This window comes from Rhamphochromis longiceps, linkage group LG22 (assembly GCF_057381845.1).
Source record: "Rhamphochromis longiceps isolate RC_006_pf linkage group LG22, R_longiceps_female_GT1.1, whole genome shotgun sequence".
Classification (NCBI taxonomy): Eukaryota; Metazoa; Chordata; class Actinopteri; order Cichliformes; family Cichlidae; genus Rhamphochromis; species Rhamphochromis longiceps.
In genome coordinates this window covers 17,584,356-17,594,757 of record NC_140577.1, presented here as the reverse complement: position 1 = coordinate 17,594,757, position 10,402 = coordinate 17,584,356, and the positions used below count along the sequence as shown (strand labels likewise).

Sequence of the window (10,402 nt, the reverse complement as noted above, 5' to 3'; positions counted from 1 at the left end):
GTGTAATTTGGCACACCTCAGCCTTATTTTTCTCTGTTCTCCTTCCTTAAGAATGGCTTATTAACAGCCACCCTTCCAACTCAGATAACTTTTGATGAGGTTTCATGAAATGTTTACAGCACTTGAGTTACTCGCCACGGCCATCCTAAATGCTAAAAACACTAAACTTTAATTCTAAATTACGTAATTAACGTTAACCAGAAAAAACAAGCCAAAGTCGAAATGTTGCTGAGCTGACCTGTGGTATGCTATGTCTTCTAAAGCATGTATAATGTAAACAGAACTGGTCTTTGCACAGAAGCCTGTGGAGCTTCATAATTAACCTCAGTGTGTGAAGAGGACTCTCCATTTAATAATAGCTGTAATAAAATGTTCTGGCCGACGGTGTTAAACGCTGCACTTGGGTCTAGCAGGGAAGATTTCAACTTTTCAATATGAATGAAGGCTGAAAACTGATTAGATTAATGTCTGATGATCTTTTCTGTGCTTCTTCAAGTTTGTAACACCAAACATATTAAAGGATGATGTAAGGCTCACAGGAAGAGTTTAATTAGACACACATTTACTATTTTTCTTTATACTCTTTCTTTCTTGACATGTTTAATATGATTACTATCAGAGGAGAAAATGAACCTTGTGTAGTCTAAAAACTTTTTTATTTAATCAAACTGTAATGTTGTTGAACTCTGACGGACGTGTCTTTTAATCTTGTCAACAAATCCTTAATCATCTAAATCTGCCATTTATCATCTTGTAAAATGTTCCCTCTGCTTCTGTTGCACATCTCCCCCCGACACTCTCTGCTTCACCAGCCCTGTGCAGGTGGTCCAACCCCTGCCTGCCTCCTTAAACTGGGGTGTTTAAATCTCTTTACCTCTGTTGTGAACTTCACACAAAGTTTGTGGTAACATCACGAGACAAAATAAAAACAGACTGCTCAAAGCAAAAGCAGAGCCCTCACAGCTGGTAGTACAAACACAGTGACAACATGCGTATTAGATACCCTCAGTGCCAAAAGCATAAATATGAAAAAATGTGATCACCAAGAATATCCTAAAAATGGCATTGAGGTGGGTGTTACAGTAAAGAAAAAAAAAAGTAGCCAAATTTTCATCGGAAAATGTTGAATTTTAGTAAAAACAATGCTCTGTAGTTTGATACTGTCGTTACAGACAAAGCAGATGTTTAAAGCCTTTGGACGCACATTTGAAATGCACTCATTCTCCTTATCAGCTGGAAACATTAAAGCCGTAAAATGACTTTTTCAAACGGATAAAAACTATTGAACAGCAGCAATGTTGAGCCTGTTCCAAAATTTGAATGTACATGTGTTGAAGGTGCGGGTCTTGTTGAATTATTAAACATACTTTCTTTAATTTTTCGAGCCACAAAAACAACAACTTTTAATTTTCTTCTGCTTGAGTATCGGCCTCGGGTAGCTCTACTTATCATTGCTCAGTCAGTCGTCTGTTTGTGCTACTTTTTTTCAAGGAGCAGTGGATTATTGGTAAGGGTGACTTTATGTGTTTAGCTACTTAAGTGGAAGTACTGTGGAAAGTTTTACCTTACATACATAGATCTACCAGTACAGCTTCTGAGGTAACTGTTTACAAAATGTTATAATCTATTCAAAGGTTCTTTGCAATTTTACATTGATAAACATTATCCTTAACACATTTGGCCCACATAAAGTACTATGGCCATCACACGGTCATTTAGAATTGTTTAAATAACTCGTGTCTTAAGTCCTTCCATCAAACAGAAAATTAAAAAAAAAAAAAAACATGGTTCACTTTTACATCACAAAATGTTAGAAATATAAGCCGTTCATAACAACCTGAAAGGTTGGGAGTTTAAAATGCAAACCGATGGAAGCAGAAGTAGAAGACTATAATGTCTCAGAGCACACGGTGTCTATTAATGTGTAGACATGTATAAATAAGAGCTTAATAAAGATGCTTAATTTCTTAAGAAATAAACAGGTGGAGTGATCTTTATCAAAAGTGGATGTTGCATCTGTGGCTAAACCACTGTACCCAAAAAAACTTTAAAAATCTACTGTGTGTGAGGCTGTGTAAGTAAAGCTTGCCCTTCACACCTGCGTGTAATAAACCATTTGTTGGGGGTTGTGGATTTGGCACCTCAGCATTGTGAAAGTGGGGAAACATGTTTCTGGCTGTGCATAAGATTCCTCCTTACAACTTAGAATCTCAGTTCTAAATGAAATTCAGATGTTTTTTTAAGTATGGCTAATGTATTAATTGACTTCTAAGGCGCACACACACACACACACACACACACACACACACACACACACACACACACACACACACACACAAGAACAACACAGAAGAAGAAGAGGGGGTCGTTTTACTACACATCATAAAAACGCAATCATTCATCTTCCAACTGTATCTTTCTGTTCTGGCTTTAGAGTCATAGGTTGTTTACTGAGCCGTACTTTGGGAGTCATACTGTTGTGATACTGAGGAGAAAAGGGTAAGGTTTGATAGACTAAACCCTTACACACATAACTTGAAAAACCTAAAGAGTGTGTGAGACTGCTAGCTGTGTTGTTCAGCATTAAACTCATCTACAAATGTGTTAGTAAAGAGCGACTTGTACTTCTGTCCCATTAAGCAACGGTTTAACAAATTTCACTGCAAACTATAAAAGGAATCTGGATTTATATAGAACATAGTAGTGATGGATTAAGTGCAGGAAACACTAGTATAAGGTGTCTATTGAACAAATCTCCTTCAGCGTTCAAAATGACCAAAGTGAGGCCTACAGGCGTTTCTCTCGGTTGGTTGTGTTCAGGGAAAAAGCAGCTAAATACACTGAGACTGCTCCCCATTGTTAGCGAGTTAACTCTGGATATCTGTAGGTTTTGTCAAACTTGGAGTGAACAAAAGCAGAAAAACAGTAAAAGATGCAGACAGTGAAAGTCTGGTTTATTTCATGAACACAATGAAACATTTTACAGTCCACAGAGCAAAGTAGCATACATGATAAATAGATACACATAACATGAGAAGTAAAACTCGTCGTCTTACCACATGTTATATTCTGTAAACTTAAAATAACCACAGAAATTAGAGTTTAGTGTTTTAAAGTCATTATTAAAAACATGAGTCAACATTACTGAAGTGACGCTTTAACGATGCGTCTTATCACCGTGTTTATGATGATAAAACATGTTCTCTCGTTAGTAGATGTCAGCGCTGTCACTTGTCATGAAAATGTCCAGAGCCAGGGTTCCTCTTTAATCACCATTGATCATTAATAAGGTCACAAAAGATTTGTCACATTATCCCCATAAACAAAATGCTTTTATAGAAATCATTGTGATACAAATATTTAGATTCTTGATTCACAATGTGCACGAACTCAAAATCTTTAGAGGTTCATATTTATAAAGTATCGCAAATAATACATTTATACCATTGTATGAGCTACTTCTTGTAAAAACTGATTGAAAAAAGCTCCTGTCGTGACCTTCCTTCTGTGAGGACACACACACACACAGAGAGAGAGAGAGAGAGGGGGAAGATCATTAGGATTGGAGGCGTTTTTGGATTTTCACTTATTGTTGGCTTTACAGTCACATAAAATTCATTCCAATTTTTTTGCCTTTGCTTCAATTAAGGTGTTTCTTTAAATCTACAGCAGCTTCCTTTTCAAAAAGTTTACTGACATAGTAAGGAAGTAGCTAGGGAACTCAGTAAGTATGAGCAACAACAGCTTAGGGACTGTTTCTACAATAAAGAGGAATTCATCATCATCTGCAGTTCATCAAAAAAAAAAAAAAAAGTGCCATTAAAAACAATTCAGCAGATCCTCAAAGTATGGATACAATCTGTTTTCAGCTGTAGAGGTACGCTTCATGTACTTATCAACATGCAGTTTAGAGGCTTGCATTAGAGTGCTTTGGTACTTGGGCCTCTTTTATTTAGCACGGTTATACCATTGTGTATTTAGCTATATAAATATGCTCAAGAGTCTATTGTATGTTTGTCATGCAATTAAAAATTCAAAAATATAATTTTTAAATCAGTAACTTTGCAAATTTAGCGCGGACCCTCACCCCTCCCTCCGGCTCCCACGGCCCCGCTGTCACCGTAAGACTCATACTCTTCCCCCACGTATGCTGCTATTTCCCCGCGCCCCAATAATTCTTGTCCTTTTTCTGTTGCAGCCTCCCACAGTCCCGTTTTCGGCGTTCCTGCGCGACTCATCTCCCGGTCCCTTGGTTTCTCGAGTTTCACGCGTGTTTTCCTTCTACCCTCCCGGGACACCTTCAGTTAAAATAAAGTTTATTTTCTCGTACTCCTGTGTGTGTTGGCTCTGCTTCTGGGTCCAGCTTGTGCGCTGAACTTTGGTTCATGACACTAATAGTTTTAAATAGAGCACCACAAACAACAGGTATTCCTTTAGAAATAAACTTTTCTTGTGTTACTTCTAAAAACTACAGATTCTTAACTCTGCAACAGTTAGACAGAGTTGGTTACAGTTAGGCCCTCAACAGTCAGCAAAACAAGTCATAAAACAATAAAAGAGGCTCCCTTATCAAGAGCATCCCAGCACTGTAGTTCCATTACAATCAGTTTCCTTTATTTTATCTTATCATGTCAGAGGCCAACTGAAACCAAGTCCACCTATATAAAAACACCCCATCAGACACACAGTAGTTTCCTCAGCACTTCAAAACTGCCGCAAGGTATAGCGTTTTAACTTTTTATTTTTTCGGATCCCAGACACAGCGGTGTGAGGTAGTTAGCACACAGTTTGGACGTGTAGAAAACATTGCTTGTTTGGAACACATCAGCAGAGAGGTAGAGTTCATAGCTGTTCATAAGAGTTTAATTTAATCAAACCTCATTTTACGGATCTAAGTGGCTCCTCATCACTAGCCAATTCACCATTTTATTTAAATATCTGAATTTTCGGAATGAGGATCCAAGCGGGACACAGAGGCTGCTTTAACGCACCAGAATGCAAATATAAATAAAAGCCTGACTATCCTGAGAGCCTAGCTGCAGCGAGACCTTTCTTTCACACGGATTCCTGGATGTGCGTCGGATCCGACTTTGCTACCCGCACAGAGCGTTTCTGACAGTCGGGCGCTGCTTATACAATAGAGAAAAGCAACAATACACCGTGTTTCTCTGCTCCAAGGTAAGGATGTCTGTTATACCCAGCGCATAAATGTCTCTGTGTTAACGCTGATTATTCAAACCCTGTTGAAAATGTGACACATTTGTTATCCAAAAACATTTCCTCTAAATTTGCAAAGTTACTGATTTAAAAATTATATTTTTGAATTTTTAATTGCATGACAAACATACAATAGACTCTTGAGCATATTTATATAGCTAAATACACAATGGTATAACCGTGCTAAATAAAAGAGGCCCAAGTACCAAAGCACTCTAATGCAAGCCTCTAAACTGCATGTTGATAAGTACATGAAGCGTACCTCTACAGCTGAAAACAGATTGTATCCATACTTTGAGGATCTGCTGAATTGTTTTTAATGGCACTTTTTTTTTTTTTTTGATGAACTGCAGATGATGATGAATTCCTCTTTATTGTAGAAACAGTCCCTAAGCTGTTGTTGCTCATACTTACTGAGTTCCCTAGCTACTTCCTTACTATGTCAGTAAACTTTTTGAAAAGGAAGCTGCTGTAGATTTAAAGAAACACCTTAATTGAAGCAAAGGCAAAAAAATTGGAATGAATTTTATGTGACTGTAAAGCCAACAATAAGTGAAAATCCAAAAACGCCTCCAATCCTAATGATCTTCCCCCTCTCTCTCTCTCTGTGTGTGTGTGTGTCCTCACAGAAGGAAGGTCACGACAGGAGCTTTTTTCAATCAGTTTTTACAAGAAGTAGCTCATACAATGGTATAAATGTATTATTTGCGATACTTTATAAATATGAACCTCTAAAGATTTTGAGTTCGTGCACATTGTGAATCAAGAATCTAAATATTTGTATCACAATGATTTCTATAAAAGCATTTTGTTTATGGGGATAATGTGACAAATCTTTTGTGACCTTATTAATGATCAATGGTGATTAAAGAGGAACCCTGGCTCTGGACATTTTCATGACAAGTGACAGCGCAGACAACTACTAACGAGAGAACATGTTTTATCATCATAAACACGGTGATAAGACGCATCGTTAAAGCGTCACTTCAGTAATGTTGACTCATGTTTTTAATAATGACTTTAAAACACTAAACTCTAATTTCTGTGGTTATTTTAAGTTTACAGAATATAACATGTGGTAAGACGACGAGTTTTACTTCTCATGTTATGTGTATCTATTTATCATGTATGCTACTTTGCTCTGTGGACTGTAAAATGTTTCATTGTGTTCATGAAATAAACCAGACTTTCACTGTCTGCATCTTTTACTGTTTTTCTGCTTTTGTTCACTCCAAGTTTGACAAAACCTACAGATATCCAGAGTTAACTCGCTAACAATGCGGAGCAGTCTCAGTGTATTTAGCTGCTTTTTCCCTGAACACAACCAACCGAGAGAAACGCCTGTAGGCCTCACTTTGGTCATTTTGAACGCTGAAGGAGATTTGTTCAATAGACACCTTATACTAGTGTTTCCTGCACTTAATCCATCACTACTATGTTCTATATAAATCCAGATTCCTTTTATAGTTTGCAGTGAAATTTGTTAAACCGTTGCTTAATGGGACAGAAGTACAAGTCGCTCTTTACTAACACATTTGTAGATGAGTTTAATGCTGAACAACACAGCTAGCAGTCTCACACACTCTTTAGGTTTTTCAAATTATGTGTGTAAGGGTTTAGTCTATCAAACCTTACCCTTTTCTCCTCAGTATCACAACAGTATGACTCCCAAAGTACGGCTCAGTAAACAACCTATGACTTCAGTACGACAATGATCGCAAACATACTGCCAATGTAGTCAAAGTATGCCTGGATGAAACAACGCATCAGTCATGGATTGATCTCTCCAGGGTTCGAACCTCAAGATAATCGAAGCAGTGTGGGATCATCTTGACAGAAAACAAAACAAAAGGCAGCCAGCATCCAAAGAAGAGTCTCGGATGTCTTTCAAGAAGACTGCAGAACTAAGAAATTACAAGAAAGCTTACCTATTAGAGTTTAAGCTGTGTTGAAGAATGAAAGGCAGCTTTAACTGGACAAAAGGGGAAAAAAATCCCACATTGACAGCTAACTCAAGAGACAAAAAGCATTAGAACTCAAGTCATTACCTTACTTAAGGATAAATAAGTTAATTAATTACATTAATGCATAAGCAGAAAATAACCTACAGTAACTGCTTTGCGATATGGAAGTGCAAAAGACAACTGAAAGGGAGGATAGTTTCTATATATGTGGTTTCTATTAAGGGACAGAGGAACGATAAGAAACGATAAGAAATCAAGGACAAGGAGTGTGGTGTAGATAAGTGAGGAAATCCGATCATTACTACAAATTTAGTTGAAATTTAAATATTTTAACTATGGTGTGTGAGGTGGGCCCCTGGGTGCCTCCTGTGAGGGCTGTCTGTTTTCCACATTCTGCAACGGTAAAATACGACTTAGAGGCGGATATTTGTTTTACTTTATGGGCAACAGTTGTTCTTGCTGTTGACAAAACTCGCCTCATGGTTGACTCTGAGAAAAAAACTCTTTCCCACAGAGGGGAATAAACTTATTCGAATATGAGCTTTTTTCCACTAAGACTTGTTTTATGGGGAGATGTACGAAATTATTTACCGGGTTACAAGCAATGATAATATCGGATGTTGACTCCTCAGCGTCATCATTTTCTATCTATTGAGAAAACTTATTGTTAAAGTATTGAAGAAAAAAACTCCTCCTTGGCCCGCGGTGTGTGTGTGTGTGTGTGTGTGTGTGTGTGTGTGTGTGTGTGTGTGTGTGTGTGTGTGTGTGTGTGTGTGTGTGTGTGTGTGTGTGTCTTCTTGCGAACGCCGTCTGTTTTCCACATTCTGCAACGGTAAAATACGACTTTGAGACGGATATTTGTTTTACCAAATGGACAATTGCTGTTGACAAAACTCGCCTCATGGTTGACTCTTTCCCACAGAGGGGGGTGCTTTAATAAACTTATTCGAATATGAGCTTTTTTTTCCGCTAAGGCTTATTTTAGGGGAGGAGATGTACGAAATTATTTACCGGGTTACAAGCAATGATAATATCGGCTGTTGACTCCTCAACGTCATCATTTTCTATCTATTGAGAAAACCCATTGTAAAAGTACCCGCGGTGTGTGTGTGTGTGTGTGTGTGTGTGTGTGTGTGTGTGTGTGTGTGTGTGTGTGTGTGTGTGTGTGTGTGTGTGTGTGTGTGTGTGTGTGAGAAACAAGATCGCCTGTCGCTGCAATTATGGTTTGTTTTTCAGTCTCTCAAAAGGAAAAGTAGTATTCACTAAGGGATATTTATTCGTTTTTTACACATAGGCAGCCTGTAGGTTACAAGCGGATAGAAAGTTCTTCTTTTCATCACAAGCTATGGTGTATCTTAAAGGTTTTTTACAGCGTCTGTATTATAGGAAAATAAAATACTATTGAAATCTCTACAGGAAGTCACTCTTTATTTCCATTACAAACGCCGGTGCAGCTTAAGAAAGTAAAATTACACCCGCTATTGTAAAAAAAAACAGAGAAAATTGTCATAATATTGAAACAGAATTCAGACTATGAGTTTGCGGAAAACTAGCTGCCGCTCTGTCTCTCTATACATCACAGAATCATCTGCTGCATCACCGCTGTGCTTAGGGAACATGACGCATCAGGTCTGAAAATGACTAGACACTTCCAGAGTATTTCCGGTAGGGTCATAAGGTCCGGATCGAGGCCTTCCATAGTAAATATGCTGTATTTGAATATGTCATATTCAAAGCCTTCTTCTTTGGGAGAGCAGATCTCATCGGACACAGGACCGCTGCTGGGCTGCAGAAGGAAATCCATCCTGTGTGTCTGTGACTTAGAAATTGTGACGGACTCCTCCTCTCTGCTTTTTATTCTCCTCCCCTGCTGCAGACCCTCCCTCTAAAAACTTTTTTTTCCCAACAACAGATGGCGCTCTTCCGGAGGTTTCCCCCCTCCCTTCTCCAGATGCGATTCGTCACGCTCATTACACACTTCCGGGGGGGAGGGGGGAGGTCAAAAGGTCGTGATTAGGGCCATCAATCACTTCGGATTAAATTTTGTCATAAACTGTATGGGATTATCTCTCTCACGGGGTAGGCAGCCTGTAGGTTACAAGCGGATAGAAAGTTCTTCTTTTCATCACAAGCTATGGTGTAGCCTAAAAATGCAATTTGTTGCTAGGCAGATCATCTTAAAGGTTTTTTACTGCGTCTGTATTATAGGAAAATAAAATACTATTGAAAGAAACGGTTCTCTACAGGCAATAGGAAGTCACTCTTTTTTTCCCCATTACAAGCGCCGGTGCAGCTTAAGAAAGTAAAATTACATCCGCTATTGTAAAAAAAAAAAAAAAAAAAAAGAAATACAGAGAAAATTGTCATAATATTGAAACAGAATTCAAACTATGAGTTTGTGGAAAACTAACTGCCGCTCTGTCTCTCTATACAGCACAGAGTCAACTGCTGCTGCATCACCCCTATGCTTCAGGAACCCTCTCTGATCTCCCCCCCCCCGGCAACCATACCCCTCCCCTCATGCTTATGGAACATGACGCATCAGGTCTGAAAATGACTAGACACTTCCGGAGTATTTCCGGTAGGGTCGCAAGGTCTGGATCGAGGCCTTCCATAGTAAATATGCTGTATTTGAATATGTCATACTCAAAGCCTTCTTTCCGCGGAGCGGCGGTTGCTTCGGATCTGTTACTGTAGACGGTGACGGGGGTGTCGCTGATAATCGACGAGGACCACTCGCTGCTGCTGCCTCCCATGCTAGCGGCCTCGGGAGAGCAGATCTCTTCGCCGTCCAAGTACACAGGAACGCTGCTGGGCTGCAGAATGAAAGGATCCATCTTGCGTCTGTGCCTAGAAATTGTGACGGCCTCCTCTCTGCTTTTATTCCCCTCCCCTGCCGCAGACCCCTCCCTCCCTCTAAAAACGTTTTTCTTTTTTTTCCAACAACAGGTGGCGCAACAGGTGGCGCGCTTAGGGGATCAAATTACACACTTCCGGGGGTTTCCCCCTCCCTTCTCCGGTTGCAATTCGTCACGCTTAGGGGATCAAATTACACACTTCCGGGGGGAGGGGGGAGGTCAAAAGGTCATGATTAGGGTCATCAATCAAATCGAATCAAATTTTGTCATAAGCTGTAGGGAGTATCTCTCTCATATGTTACCTCTTATACAAATGGCTATTGTACCACAATTGACCAAGCCTATCCGTTGTATCAGCAGACA

The 10,402-nt window shown here is 39.2% G+C and overlaps 1 long non-coding RNA gene across 1 annotated transcript; it reads left to right on the top strand.

The window, feature by feature from the left end:
- The first annotated feature begins 942 nt into the window (after positions 1 to 942).
- On the top strand, positions 943 to 6,418 carry LOC146643849 (uncharacterized). The gene is made up of 2 exons (XR_014909380.1): positions 943 to 5,178; positions 5,847 to 6,418. It is a non-coding gene; the product is annotated as an uncharacterized LOC146643849 (long non-coding RNA).
- Positions 6,419 to 10,402: the final 3,984 nt, after the last annotated feature.